This window comes from Mytilus galloprovincialis, chromosome 8, assembly GCF_965363235.1.
Source record: "Mytilus galloprovincialis chromosome 8, xbMytGall1.hap1.1, whole genome shotgun sequence".
Lineage (NCBI taxonomy): Eukaryota > Metazoa > Mollusca > Bivalvia > Mytilida > Mytilidae > Mytilus > Mytilus galloprovincialis.
The window spans coordinates 74,105,935-74,121,083 of NC_134845.1; the positions used below are offsets into that span (position 1 = coordinate 74,105,935).

Genomic DNA, 15,149 nt, shown 5'->3' on the forward strand with positions numbered 1-15,149 from the left:
GTCCCACTGACGGATACTCCACTTCTTTTCATACTGTCTCATTGATGGAAACTCCATATCTCTTCATACTGTCCTACTGATGGAATCTCCACATTTCTTCATATTGTCACACTGACGGAATCTCATAATTTCTTCATATTGTCCCACTGACGAAAAATCCACATCTCTTCATACTGTCTCATCGACGGAAACTCAACATCTCTTAATACTGTCCCACTGATGAAAACTCCACATCTCTTCAAACTGTCTCCTGGACGAAGAAACCACATTGCTTCATACTGTCTCATTGACGGAAACTACACATCTCTTCATACTGGCACACTGACGGAAACTCCACATATCTTTATACTGTCCCATTGACGGAGAATCCACAACTCTTTATACTGTCCAACTGATGGATACTACACATATCTTTATACTGTCCCACTGACAGATACTCAAAATCTCTTCATGCTGTCTCATTGACGGAGAACCCACATCTCTTCATACTGTCTCAATGACCGATACTCCTTATCTCGTCATGCTGTCCCACTGACGGATACTCCACTTCTTTTCATACTGTCTCATTGACGAAATCCCCAGATCTCTCCATACTGCCTCATTGACGAAGGAAACTACACATCTCTTCATTTTTTGCAAAAAAAAAATTCAAAATGTGGCGAACATGACTTTCTTTGTGCTCTATGTTTCAAAAAGGTAAGTAACTAAAAGAAGTACATAAACTCAGAAAGCGTTATCCCTGCAAGCTTCAAATCGAAGAGGGAAACGTTTTGGTGATGTATATTTTTAAACGAGTTCAAACCCTAAGTAAATGTTTATTTATTGATTCTATAGATATAATACCCCCCAAAAAAAGGTGTCCACAGACGTTACATGTACATTTTTACAACATGTGACTCGTAAAAAAACTCCATTATGCACACTCAAAACCTTGAATTTTGAAAGTCAATTTCTTTGAAAGCAAAATCCAAACCTACGTTTCACAAAAAATATTACGAAATAAATTGATCGAGTATACTGATTTTTTTGCAGACTTGCGATCTATTTTAGTCGCTATTGTTTGGGTGAGCTGTTGGACAGAAGGCCTTATATATAAACATAATAGCTGTAACCGTCTATTGTTTATCATGTTTGAAGGAGTTGGAACCTTAGTTTTAGTAAAATTACATTATTCAATTAGTATGAAATTCAAAACAGTGTAGCTGTGGCCATTGATTGACCCATCAAAATCATCCATTGACTGGGACAATTTACGTGAACGTTTGTCTGTAACAACCACTGTTCATGACGTACCTACGATAGACATTTAAACTTTGGGGTCAACAAAGGTTTCTTAACGCCTTTAATTATAAAATAATTCGAAAAATTAATCAGGAATAACATTTGTGTTTTGATTTATATAATTGATATAAATCAAAATATCGTGTTATTTCTGATTAATTTTTCGAATTACTTTATTTAGGTGTTGAGAACCTTTGGTGACCCCATAGTTTAAGTGTCTTTAAAAAGTACATAGTGAGCATTGGTCGTTACATACAAACGTTCACCTAAATTGTCCCAGTCAATGAATGATTTTAATGTGTCAATCAATGGCCACAGCTACACTGTTTTGAATTTCATACTATATGATTATGTAACAAAATGTATCTATTTCATTGAACTGTATTCAGAGGATACTGACCTTCAACACGTACCTTATGTTAAAGTATATCATAATTCTCAGCTAACTATAAATGTATAAAAACAAATATTGAACACATTTTAACATAAGTACATAATACATAAGGTATTTAAGTGCAATTTTGTTACATAACATATTATTTTACTGGCACTTGCAATGAATTAATTCAGAAGAAAATACTGTTTAAATAAAAACTTTTATTTAGGCTTTGCAGGTAGTCATAATTATATATACATATGTCAAGAATATAATACAAATGAAATAAAAAGTGATCATAGATTATAACTGACAAATAAACTCTGAATTAAAGAACTACTAAGTAGTATCTTAATAAATTTAAAGAATGAAGCATAACAAATTAAAAATTCTATGAAATACAAATGAAATATAAATTTCATATCTGCCTCATACAAACATATTCCACCTTAAGGGAATGGGAGGGAGGGTTTTGAAAAAAGAACAAACGCGCAACTCAATGTTCTTTAACAAATTAGCTACGCTGATAGAAGTTTCAACGACAAACTAAGACATATTTAAACATAAAAATTCTAAATTATTAAAATGTTGACTACCTGTTTTCTGGTGTTTCTGAAAAGTGAAAATCTACTACTACTAAATAGAATTTAATGGCGACTACCCTTGCGGGTATTGCGCCAGATTACCTTATATAAAAACATTTTAAGTAAATGTTTTAAATTTTTCATTATTTAGGTGTTAGCCTATATTATATATTCATATTATAGAAATTTTGTGAGTTTTTTTTTCCCTTAAATTTAATTAATCTTGTTATTTAAATCTGAGCTATAGTGTGTATTTTAATTATCTTGATTATCTATTGGTTGATTTATATTACGAAGAAAAATATATGTGAGCTTATTATTCCGTTATTTGTAACTTAGCCTTCTTTGTTTATAAATATTAAATGATTTGGTAGGTAGGTGTGTTTGTTTTTTAAACATGAAAACTGTAAGTATCATATACTTTTGGATAGACATATCTGACTTTTACAAATATGCAAATCGTAGAAGGGGTCTGACATATTCCCGTATATGGTATACACATTAATACAATTATACCGCGGCTCGTACGTTCTTGGTAAATTGTGATTCTCTGTATATTGAATTTGACTAAAGATAGCACCCTCTCTTATAAAAGTTTCTTAAACTTGCTTTCTCTGAGAAGAAAAAATATATATATAAATTACTGTGTATGTATAATTAGAATCTATAATGTATTGTTGTAACATATTTGTGTGTAATAAATTGTAAGTGTTCATGTTTGCAGTTATGTACAGTATAAATGTATACCAGAGAGTGCTATCTTGGTTGTACTTGATTTAGTGTACTACTTTAAAAATAAAAACTTTCGTAGACTAGAAGTTTTAGTGCCGAATATTGTCAAATTCAACGGGGTTATGTTTCTTATATTTAGAAATCATAAACTGATAAATGATACCCTCCAGCTCTGTTACAACGATAATCTTTGTCAGTTGGCAAGTAAGCCAAACCAAAGATTTCTCAATGAAGTTTAACTCATCCTTACCCGAGTCAACTAGTTATATATAGAAAATTGTAGCTTTACTGAGATCAGAACATTTGTTTTATTAAAAATAAAAAAAAATAAAAAATTATCACATATGTACATTCAAATCTTTATAATTTACCAGGTAAATTTGCGGAAAAGTAATAAATGCAAATTGCGGAAACGTATACTTTAAATTTGCGGAAACGTAGTATTGGGACTTTGAATAATTAGCGGAAATGCAATACGCCCGATTAAAAAGCCGATATTTAGAAATGAAAAAAACTAAGAAGAAAAAAAGGTAAATAATATATATCTACCGAATTATTTGTTTTTGGTGTCGCCCGTTTAGACTGGAGTTGTTTCCCTTGCACTGTAAAGAAATAAATTGTTGGTAAATACTTGCAGCCGTACCACGTGGTAATTTACCATGTGCTGCAAGCATACCCGGCGGGGAGGCTGTTAACAAACATTTTCCAGTCTAAACGGATGATTTAGCAGCCGTGACTAATAATACTAAAACAAGGTTAGTATTTACACGGTGCATTGTTTTTGGTCGTTGTAAAATGTGCTGGTTGGTTCTTAAAATCATCATATCACAAGGACCGGGGTTCTGGCAAGCCAGTGCCCTTAAGGGCATACGATACAGTTACAGAGGAGGTAATGACGTTGCTAACGTCAAATGTTATTTTCGCGACGTCAAACTATGACTTATCGGGAAAAGATGCATTTTTCGACTATTTTTTATCATTCAAACTGATTTAATTTGAAAACGAGTTCATGGACCCCTATTTTTTAAAACGACATTTTGATTCATTTTGCAGGGAGATTATGTGGACCAAATTTTATAAAACTGTAAATAGAGGATTTTTTTTAATTTTGATAAATATACAGCAAAAAAATACGATTTTTTCTTAATTCATTACCATTTGATGAATATGAGTTATTTCTGAAAAAAAAATGCATAATATTTTAGGATACTTATAAAATACAAAAATTACAAATTATCTAACAAAAAACAATTCGTGTTTATCTTTTAAAACAAAAAAGTTATGGCTTTCTTTCGAAAGGGAAAATACGGCCACAAATCCGAATTTTGAGCAAATATACAAAATTTCGACCTCATTTAACTCAAAAAGTAGCACATGAAGGTATATTTTTTATTACATATTTGATTTAAGCAGGCAAAAACTAGCCTATATGGAAATTTTCATCAAACTGTAAATACAGGATCTAAACTGTATCGTATGCCCTTAAAGAAAAATATCCCACATTAAGATAACTCATCTCGTCAGTCGACCCCATGTATAACCCTATCAATATTTTAGCTACGGTGTCAATAGTTTATCCATTGACAGCAGCTGAATCACATTCCTCATAGTGTTAGTTAGGTACATATATATACATGCAGTTAATTCTTGTTGTGAGGTTCGTGTCCCCAATTTGATTTGGGATGGACCGACGAGAGAGTGATTGTGATTGATGATTTCAGGGAGATATGTCAGACTCCTGTGGCATGATATTTTACATATGATCACATGTATTTATAAGCAAATTTATAAAAAAAAAAAATCTATTCAATGCTAATTAATTATAAATTAATTTCATTTTCATTTCCTTACTTAGATTTTCTCTTATCAAGAGTTCATTTAATCAGTTGTTACAGATGTAATAGTATTTTGAATATTTGATATTTGTTGTCATACTTGTTCAAATCAATGAATTGTTGTCCAGTGACTAATATTACATTATTTTGTTTAAAAGTAATTCTACTAATGAATTGCAAGCCCTAAAGTTTTATATTTCTCTTTACCTATACTGATAATATCTATAGGTTTTCACACCCTGACCAAAAGTATCCTATTAAAACAATTTTAAGCATATTTTTACAAAATTTACACTATGAACTAGAAATATATATATATATAGCTAGATTTTCAGTATTTTCTGAATAATTTTACTTTATCGCATACCGGTGTTTATTAAATAATCCCATATTGGGATTAGTGTCTGAGAATATCCTGAAAATAAATTTTTATATGAGAGATCTTTTACCCCTGATGATTCGAACTTTTCCATCATTTTTTGTCTTTGTGGTATGTACTTCCTACAGTTAAACAGGTAGTGTTGCATATCGTCCACTACTAAACATGTGTCACACAGTTCACTATTACATTTACCCATTGTGTATTTGCATTTATTAGTGAATATATAACTTGATCTAAGTTTAAATAGAGTTCTTTCTCTTTCTCTAGTACTCTTTGGTATGGTAATACAAAAGTTAACATGATTTTGAATAGTGTGTAGTTGTTTACTTTTTGTGTTATTTTCCCAGTATTGTTGCCACATTTTTTTTAGTAAATTTTTACATAAACATTTGATATCTTCTTTGTAAAGTGGTATACTAGTTATACATGTTTCTATTGATAGAGCCTTTTTAGCTGCTGAGTATGCCATTTCATTACCACTTAAACCCACATGACTGGGTATCCATTCTAAAATGATATTTAAGCCTAATTTGGACAGTTTACTATATATATATTGAATGTCATAAATTATTTGTGTTTTAACTTTAAAAATACTTCCTGTAATAGCTTTTAGTGCTGACAGTGAATCTACAAATATTACAGTATTTTCTGGTTGAAATTCTTCTAACCAATATAAAGATAAAAGTATGGCTGTCAGTTCACACATAAATATTGAAACATGATTTTGTAATTTAAAACCTTTTTTTACTTTAAGTTCTGGAACTACAAAAGCACATGCATTTGTGTTGTTTTCTGGATTCTTAGATCCATCTGTATATATTTTTAAATAATTACTATACTTGTTATCAATGAGGATATTTCCTTCACTTTTAATTAGGTGAGGACTATCTTTTTTTGTAATAATATTTGTAAGTTCCGTTCTGACCTGTGGTTTTAGAACATGCCATGGTGGTGTTGGGAACTCTTTACATTTGTATACAGTATTATAGTCTACATTAAATTTATTCATAGTATCATGTGCAATAACACAATATGGTTTTTGATTTTCCTTAATTTTTTCCTTATTAAATTCATATATAGCGTTTCCTTGTAAACTCTTTATAGTTGGGTTTGTGTCATTCAGACTTAGTATATTTAAAAAAGACTTAGTAATAAGACTTTTTCTTCTCAACTCATATGGGGGGTCACCAATTTCAGTCTGTAATCCACTTATACTGGCAGTTTTATGAGCACCTGCACATATTATTAATGCTTGGGCTTGAATACTATCTAGTTTTTTCTTGACAGAGTGGGAGGCTGAGTTATAAACTTCACAGCCATAATCTATCTTTGACCTTATCATTGATATATATATTGTTCTCAGGGTAGAACAGTTTGCACCCCATTTGGTACCAGTTAACAATTTCATGCAGTTTAACACGCTTGAACATCTACTTTCTATATATTGTATATGTTTTAACCATGTTAGTTTTGAATCAAAAATCATACCTAGAAACTTGACTTCTTTAACAAATGACAATATTGTTTCTCCAAGTTTAAGTTTAATACAAGGGGAACTATTCTTACTAAATATCATAGCTACAGTTTTTGTTTGTGATATGAGGAAACCCCATTTATCACACCAAGTACTAATTGTATCTATATCCTCTTGTATTCTTTTTTGTAGATATTTATTGCTTTTGCCAGATAACCATATAGCACTGTCATCTGCAAATTGTGACATAGCACAGTACTTTAAATTATTGGATATATCATTTACCATGATGTTAAATAGTGTAGGACTTATACAACTACCTTGTGGTGTACCATTCTGAATTATAAATATTTCAGAGTAAGTATTATTAACTTTAACTTGTATTGTTCTGTCACTAAGAAAATCCTTTACCCATCCCAACATATTACCTCTTATACCTAGTGAGGCCATTTTTATTAATAACCCTTTTTTCCAAAGCATATCAAATGCTTTTTGGAAGTCTATAAATACACCAACTGTGAAATGTTTTTTGAGAAATGCTTTATGAATATCATTATCAATTCTAATTATTTGTTCCATAGTATTTCTATTTTTCCTAAATCCACTCTGATTTGGTGTGTAGAAATTATTTTTTTCTAGATACCACCGTAGTCTAGTATTGACCATTTTCTCCATAATTTTTACAAAGTTAGATGTAAGGGCTATTGGTCTATATGACTGTGGGTCTGTGGGTTTTTTCCAGGTTTAAGTACTGGAGATATAATGGAATGCTTCCATTCACTTGGAAGGTTTTGTAAAAACCAAACTCTATTAATAAAAAGTAATAACACAGACAGTGATTTGTCTGTAAATTGTTTGAACATAGAATACGTAATTTTGTCTTTTCCAGGGGATGTATCAGATGTATCACTGATAGCGTCTTTTAATTCTTGCATAGTATATGGTTCATTATAACTATCAGAGTTATCCTTATAGTAGTGTAATAATTTACCGTACTCCTTTTGTTCTATATCTTGTTTCTGACTTTTAAAATTGTCAGAATAATTATCATCACTACTGACTTGAGCATAATTTGTAGCAAGTATATCTGCTTTGTCTTGAGTACATTCATATTTGGTATTATTATATAACAGGGTTGGTAAATTTAATTTTTTAAATGTTTTACCCAACATTGATTTTACTTTTTTCCATACATCTGACAATTTACTATCATTATTTAGCGAGTTACAATAGCTCTCCCAATACATAGCTTGTGCAGCTGTAATAGTTTTTCTGCACGCTCTTTCTTTTTCTCTATATATAGTAAAATCAGTACCAAAACCTGTATGTTGGGCACGGTTTTTACAAATATTCCTTTCTTTAACACTTTTAGTGCATTCAGGTGTCCACCATGGTACTTGTGGTTTTTTGGGTTTATTATTTTTTAATTTGACTAGGATGCACTCCCCAGCTATTTGGAGTATTTTGTTTGTTAGTCTTGAACATGTTTCTTCTATATTGTCAGAAATCATGTCAGGACTCAAATGTTCATTACATTTGCTGGAGAATGCCTCCCAGTCTGCTTTCTTATAATTATATACTGATTCAGAATCATCAGTTAGTATTTGTTTATGACTAAAATTAATATTTACAACATGATGGTCACTGCCATAAGAACTAGTGAGGTCAACTGACCATGTTATTTTACTAATCAATAGGTGCCAGTTCTAATGTACTGGGGTTACACCTTGTACCTGTACCATCATTAAGAAGTACTATATCTTTATACTCAAGGAAAGAGAACAACTCTCTTCCCTTAGTATCTGTATGTTTACCACCCCACAAAGTGTGGTGGGCATTAAAGTCTCCACACAGTAAAAATTTTCCCTCTATTTGGTCAAATATATTATAGATTGACAAGTGTAATATCATTATTATCAAAATTAAATTTAATGCATGATATTTCTAAATTACTATCAATATTCTTTTTCAGATATGGGAGGTTTTCTCTGACATATATTGCTGTACCTCCATGTGATATAGTATTACGAACAGAAAAATCAGCTATTTTATAACCCATTTACATGTGGATGGTCTTGCTCGTTTTTACACCATGTTTCCTGGAAGCATATTATATTGGGCTTTATTTGCGACATAGCTATATACTCTGCAGCATTATTGTGAATACCACGACAGTTCCAATGAACAATACTGAACATTATGTTGTATATTAGTAAACTAGTAAAGTTAGCCATTATAAGCACAGATAGAACATATAACATTACTTCTGTTAATATTTTATGATTTGTATAAAACATTATAGCATATCTGTTGTTACTCTATTGGCCAATTGAAGACCTTTCGAAACATCATAATCAAATCCAAACATTTGTTTGGTTGCCATCGATACGAAACCAATAACTTTTTCTAAATTAAGTTCACTTGTTGGGGTTTGGGATGTAAGAATATTAAGCATTGCAACACTTATAATTGGGATTACTTGGTCTATTATATTGGTGTTTTTATAACCTTTTTTGATATCAGTATGTTCAGCTTCTAGTTGCTGACCAACTGGTCTTGCTTTAGCCTTAGCTTTCACTTGTTTATTTGCCTCATGCAAGGTGATGTTGTCTCTTTTAACTACCTTGAGAGCTTGTTTTTGTTGTTCCCTTGAGGGACAAAGTTTATAGTTCGATGGATGGTCACCTTTACAATTTACACACTTTGGGGATTCTGTGTTACATTCATTGGATTGGTGGTCCTCACCACATTTCCTACATTTTCTTTTATTGCTACAATTACCTGCCATATGCCCATATCCCTGACATTTATAACATTGGATGGGATTTGGTACATATAGCTTTATTTTGTAACTATTGAATCCAATATTTATGGTTGTGGGTAGTATTGGAACATCAAAGATCAGTTTGACTGATCTTGACGTTTTTCTTGTATTACTATTTTTATCATAGTATGTTAAACGTGTTGCCTTACTAACTTTTTGACCTTTCATGACTGATTTTAAGTCTTCATCCTCAATATCGAAGTCAAGCGGCACGTTGTATATCACTCCAGCTGATGATGTCGATTTGGGCAAACTTGACCTAATCGACCATTCACCAATGGAGGTTCTTTGTTGGATGGCTTTCCATTGATGTTTATCTTGGCACTCGATTAGTAAATTGCCGTTTGCGAGTTGCTTTAGATTTTTTGCAACTCCTACCGAATCCGATAGGGCCTTTTGAATTTTAATGGGGTTTTGTCTTCCAAGTTTAATGGATGGGTTAATACTAGCTATTATGAGCAAATATTTGTTGGGGGCATTTTGGAGGGAGGGTACTCTAATAACTGTGTTGTTATGGGTGGTAGCGGGGGAACCTGTTGCTACTCTTTTACGTTTTTTAACTTGAGTTGTCCATGAGTGACCCTGTTGACTTTCATTGTCAGTAGTTTCTAGGTCACTACTGCTCAATGCGTTGTAAAAATCCTCAGTTCGGAACTGAGTATTTTTTGACTCGTCCATCATGGCGGACAAGACAAAGGTAAACAAAGAAAAACTATATATATACTGTAAATAAGGTTAAACAAAAATAAATTAGTATCTATTATTGAAAAGATTATATTAATCTTACTTGTATACAACAAAAAAAAGTCGATACTCAATCTGAAAATGTGAAAATGAACAATAAATAAGTATAGTGCGGTGCTACAAAAAACACAACCGTGATGATCCGGGACTCACAACCCGAATGAAAAGTGAAAATCAATAGTGAGTTCTACTTTTTAATTGAAATTTTTATCCAATATAAATTACTGTACTGCTTGACCAATAAAAAACGTGTTTAAATCAATTTAGAAAGCAGAGCAACTAAACCTTGATCAGAGATGTGCTCACTGCTAAATGAAGTGGGACCAATTGTCCATTTATCAATTCACTAAATTATTTTTCTGATTCCTCATTAATTAATCATTTTTAATCAAAAATTTACAAATTAATTCAGAAGAAAATACTGTTTAAATAAAAACTTTTATTTAGGCTTTGCAGGTAGTCATAATTATATATACATATGTCAAGAATATAATACAAATGAAATACAAAGTGATCCTAGATTATAACTGATAAATAAACTCTGAATTAAAGAACTACTAAGTAGTATCTTAATAAATTTAAAGAATGAAGCATAACAAATTAAAAATACAAATGAAATATAAATTTCATACCCGCCAAACCGAAGGTCCGCCAGAAAAAAAAATCTCAGAAACTGCAAATTGCAACTTTTATAATAATTCTAAAATAATAAGAGAGTAAGTCTACACCATCTTCTATAATCCAAGTCGAGGACTCGAACCTCGATCCCCCATCACAAGGACAGGTGTACTAACCATTGTACTAACAAGGATGCATGATAGAGTCAACAGTGTAAACCCTCAACAATAATAGAAAAAACAGGATTAAAAGTCTACGCTCTCTCATGCGGAGATTAAGAGTAACCTTCTAAGATTAAGCTGCAATTTACAAGTCAATTTAATTTAAATTATTAATCAAATTTCAAACACAATCAAAATTCCTCAAAGGATTTAAACATGTGCAAGAGTATTAGCTATAAAGCTAAAAACCTTATTAAGACCAGTGGTGGACAACTGCAATTTGTCAACTGTAAACAAAGTGTTAATTGGCTTTCTCACTCTATTATAAAAAGTCTTCTCACATTGCATGTATTTGACATCAGTTAGAGAGGAAGTCAACTGTTTTAGAACATTGTTAAACTTGATGACGAACAATTCAGAATGATTAAAATCACATGGTCTAGGTAATACAGAAGATAAAATAATAACACAATCTGGATTACAAATCCTCAATTCATGTATAATATCACGAATGTATTTTTCAAATAAATTAGCATTTATATTAAATACATCATTTGTACCAACATGTACAATTATATTGTTAAAATGTTACCAGGTGAATACCCTGTTTTTTTATTTTCCTTAAAAACATTTCACAGATCAGACCCCCAAAGGCCTGAAGTTGCGTATTCCTCATCTCTGGAAGATTCTTTAAAATAGAATCTGATATAACTAAACTGGGTTTACCCCATGCCTTCAAACCTACAATACAATTTAAAATATCAACTAATCAAATTATAACACCAAATAAAAAAACATATACCACAGTCTACCCATCATTTTTGACGAGACTTGCATCTTGTCATTTAAACCATATCTAAGATACAATTTATAGGCGTCACTCTTCCAATCCCCTTGTAATTGAATGAGTTCAGCAGATACACCACATTGGAATGCCCAAGTTGCACCTCCTCTTCTGAAGCTATGAGAAGAGTATTTTGTTGGATCTAACCCAATTTTCTCCCCAATGTTTTTCAAAAAACTTTGTAACATATTGTAGGACACTGGCTTAGTTTTTCTACCAGATATAACAAGAAAAGCTGGGGAAGATGCTGAAGCAGGAAAGCTTATGCACATGGCCTTAAATGCACTAAAAGCACACAACGGAGAGGATAAATTTTTAACAATTGGTATTTCTAAAACTCTCTCCCCAAATTGTATAGTCTTAGACCAACGAAACTGAACTAGTAAATAATCTTCAAAAACTGAAATATTTTCTCTATGCAAACATTTAGAGCTATCATCTACTGTCCCAACCAAATTGGATTTTCTATAAATCAGATAGAAAGCAAAAAGAAAAATGCACCAATAGGTGTAACTATTGACATCATCAAAATTTAATTCCTCCCTTATTTTTAATAAAATACTAGGTGTAATTGGAAGAGCTGTCCGAACTGTGTGGGGATTGCATCTTTTTAATCCCTTCATAAACAATCTAAAATAGAATGACTCAAAATGAATAAAAGGTAGATCAAAAAGTAGATGTAACACCTTAACTCAATTCAGATAATTTCTGATCGAGTCTACACTTTTGAATGATCTACTTAAAAATTGTGCAAACAAGCAAAGTGTATTTAACTCGCAAGGCAAGGTCTTTAAATTATAAAAATGACAAAACAGGAAAAAGACTTTCCACTGTATTTTCAAATTTTTTCTAGTTCCTGAAGCGTGTGCAGATTTCAAAGATTCTTGTGCTTGTACGTGTTTTAAGCATGTGAAGATCTACAGATAAACTAAGTTCACCAATTGTGACAGGATCTGAAAAAAATTGAATCTACATTAACATGTTGAAAATTTCTACCTTCAATTGCTTTATTAAACTGCACAGGGTAAATATCTGACAAACTCCATCTGGACAACATATCTGGTAATCTATTCTCAATACCGTCTATATGAATAGCTCTTAATTCACATTCTTTAATTGCACAAATAAAACATATTTCTCTAAGACAAGCTTGTAAAAAACGACTCCTTGATTTCCCTTGATTGATAACTTGAACTGAAACCATATTGTCACACTGAATACATATCTTTCTGCCTCTCTGTCCCCACAATTTCAAACAAACAATAACTGACAATAATTCCAAAGCATTTATATGTAAGTTTTGCTGTACAATAAAATCTGGAAACACACAGTGAAAGAACTGTCCATTCGAAACTCCTCCACAACCAACCAAACATGCATCTGAAGCCATATACTCGTCTGGTGCTGTCCACTCTTGAAGATTTAACAGTGAAACACCATTATATATCTCCAAGAATTCTGACCACCAGAAAAGATCATGCTTCAATTCCACGGAAACCTCTAAAATACAATCCTCATTTTTAAACTCCTTAAGAAAATTTAAAATTCTTGATATAAAGATACGACCTGGTCGAACACAACTAGCAATAAAATTCAGTTTTCCTATTAAGGACTGTACTTCTTTTAAAGATGCTGTGTCTTTGTTTAACCAAAATGACACTAAGTCGAAAATCTCCACTAATCTATCAGGAGTGACTTCCATAGTCATTTTCTCAGTATCAAACCAAACACCTAAAAAGCTCATTCTGTGAGAAGGACTACTAGCTTTCTCTACAGATTCTTCCAAACCACAGCTATCTAAAACCCATTTCAATTTTGTATATGAAATATCTGCTTTTTCACTAATTTAAGCCCCAGCAAAATCATCTAAATAATTTATCAAAGATATATCATGCTTTTTGGCTATAAATCTGACAGCATTAGTCACTGACTGACAAATAAAATCACTTGATTTTAAACCCATAGGTAAAACTCTATCAACAAAATAATGACCTTTCCAGGTAAAACCAATTAAATTATAGTCTTTTGGGTCTACTGGAATTTGTCTATACGCTCTGTGCAAGTCCCTTTTAAACAATTTACAGAATTTCCCTTTTTCTTTAATAATTTCAATAAAATTATCCACATTAGGATAATGGATATATGTTTACCTAAATAAACATTTTTATCAATTCCATCATTGACTGATTTACCCAAAAATTCCCATGATAACTCTCCTTTCTTCCGAGTTTGCTTTTGGCACAGAATTCATTGGAGATATTACCAAAAAATCATTAAATGGGTTTGATGCAAAAGGACCTAGTATAGCACCATAGCCTACCTCCTTTTTAATATATTTATCAATATCTTTAGCAAAATTTCTTGCCCCAGTATGATTTTTGACAATTTTACTGTTTCCAAATTCTTCAAATTTTCTATCAAAACCTAAAGGCCAACCAAATTCTAACATATCACAGATTTCTTGGTCTTCATAATCATAATCATTTTTTTTTCTTTTTTTTTCTGTTTAAATAAAAACTTTTATTTAGGCTTTGCAGGTAGTCATAATTATATATACATATGTCAAGAATATAATACAAATGAAATACAAAGTGATCATAGATTATAACTGACAAATAAACTCTGAATTAAAGAACTACTAAGTAGTATCTTAATAAATTTAAAGAATGAAGCTTAACAAATTAAAAATTCTATGAAATACAAATGAAATATAAAGTTCATACCCGCCTCATACAAACATATTCCACCTTAAGGGAATGGGAGGGAGGGTTTTGAAAAAAGAACAAAAGACGCAACACAATGTTCTTTAACAAATTAGCTACGCTGATAGAAGTTACGACGACAAACTAAGACATATTTAAACATAAAAGTTCTAAATTATTAAAATGTTGACTACCTGTTTTCTGGTGTTTCTGAAAAGTGAAAATCAATAGTGAGTTCTACTTTTAAATTGAAACTTTTATCCAATATAAATTACTGTACTGCTTGACCAATAAAAAACGTGTTTAAATTAATTTAGAAAGCAGAGCAACTAAACCTTGACCAGAGATGTGCTCACTGTTAAATGAAGTGGGACCAATTGTCCATTTACCAATTCACTAAATTATTTTCTGATTCCTCATTAATTAATCATTTTTAATCAAAAATTTACAAATTCAAGTGTAAAATACTTTTAGGTATTTCTATAGTTTAAGTTAATTTCTTATTTGAAGCAGGGACCATATAACTTTGTTAAAAGTTATTTGCTGTTAAAACAGTGTTTTAGATAATTTTCCTCACCTTTTGATCTTGATA

General features: G+C 31.3%; 1 long non-coding RNA gene across 1 annotated transcript; it reads left to right on the forward strand.

Moving 5' to 3' along the window:
- Positions 1–3,640: 3,640 nt before the first annotated feature.
- On the forward strand, positions 3,641–8,922 carry LOC143043513 (uncharacterized). The gene is made up of 3 exons (XR_012968434.1): positions 3,641–3,728; positions 6,857–7,021; positions 8,637–8,922. It is a non-coding gene; the product is annotated as an uncharacterized LOC143043513 (long non-coding RNA).
- The last annotated feature ends 6,227 nt before the right edge of the window (positions 8,923–15,149 follow it).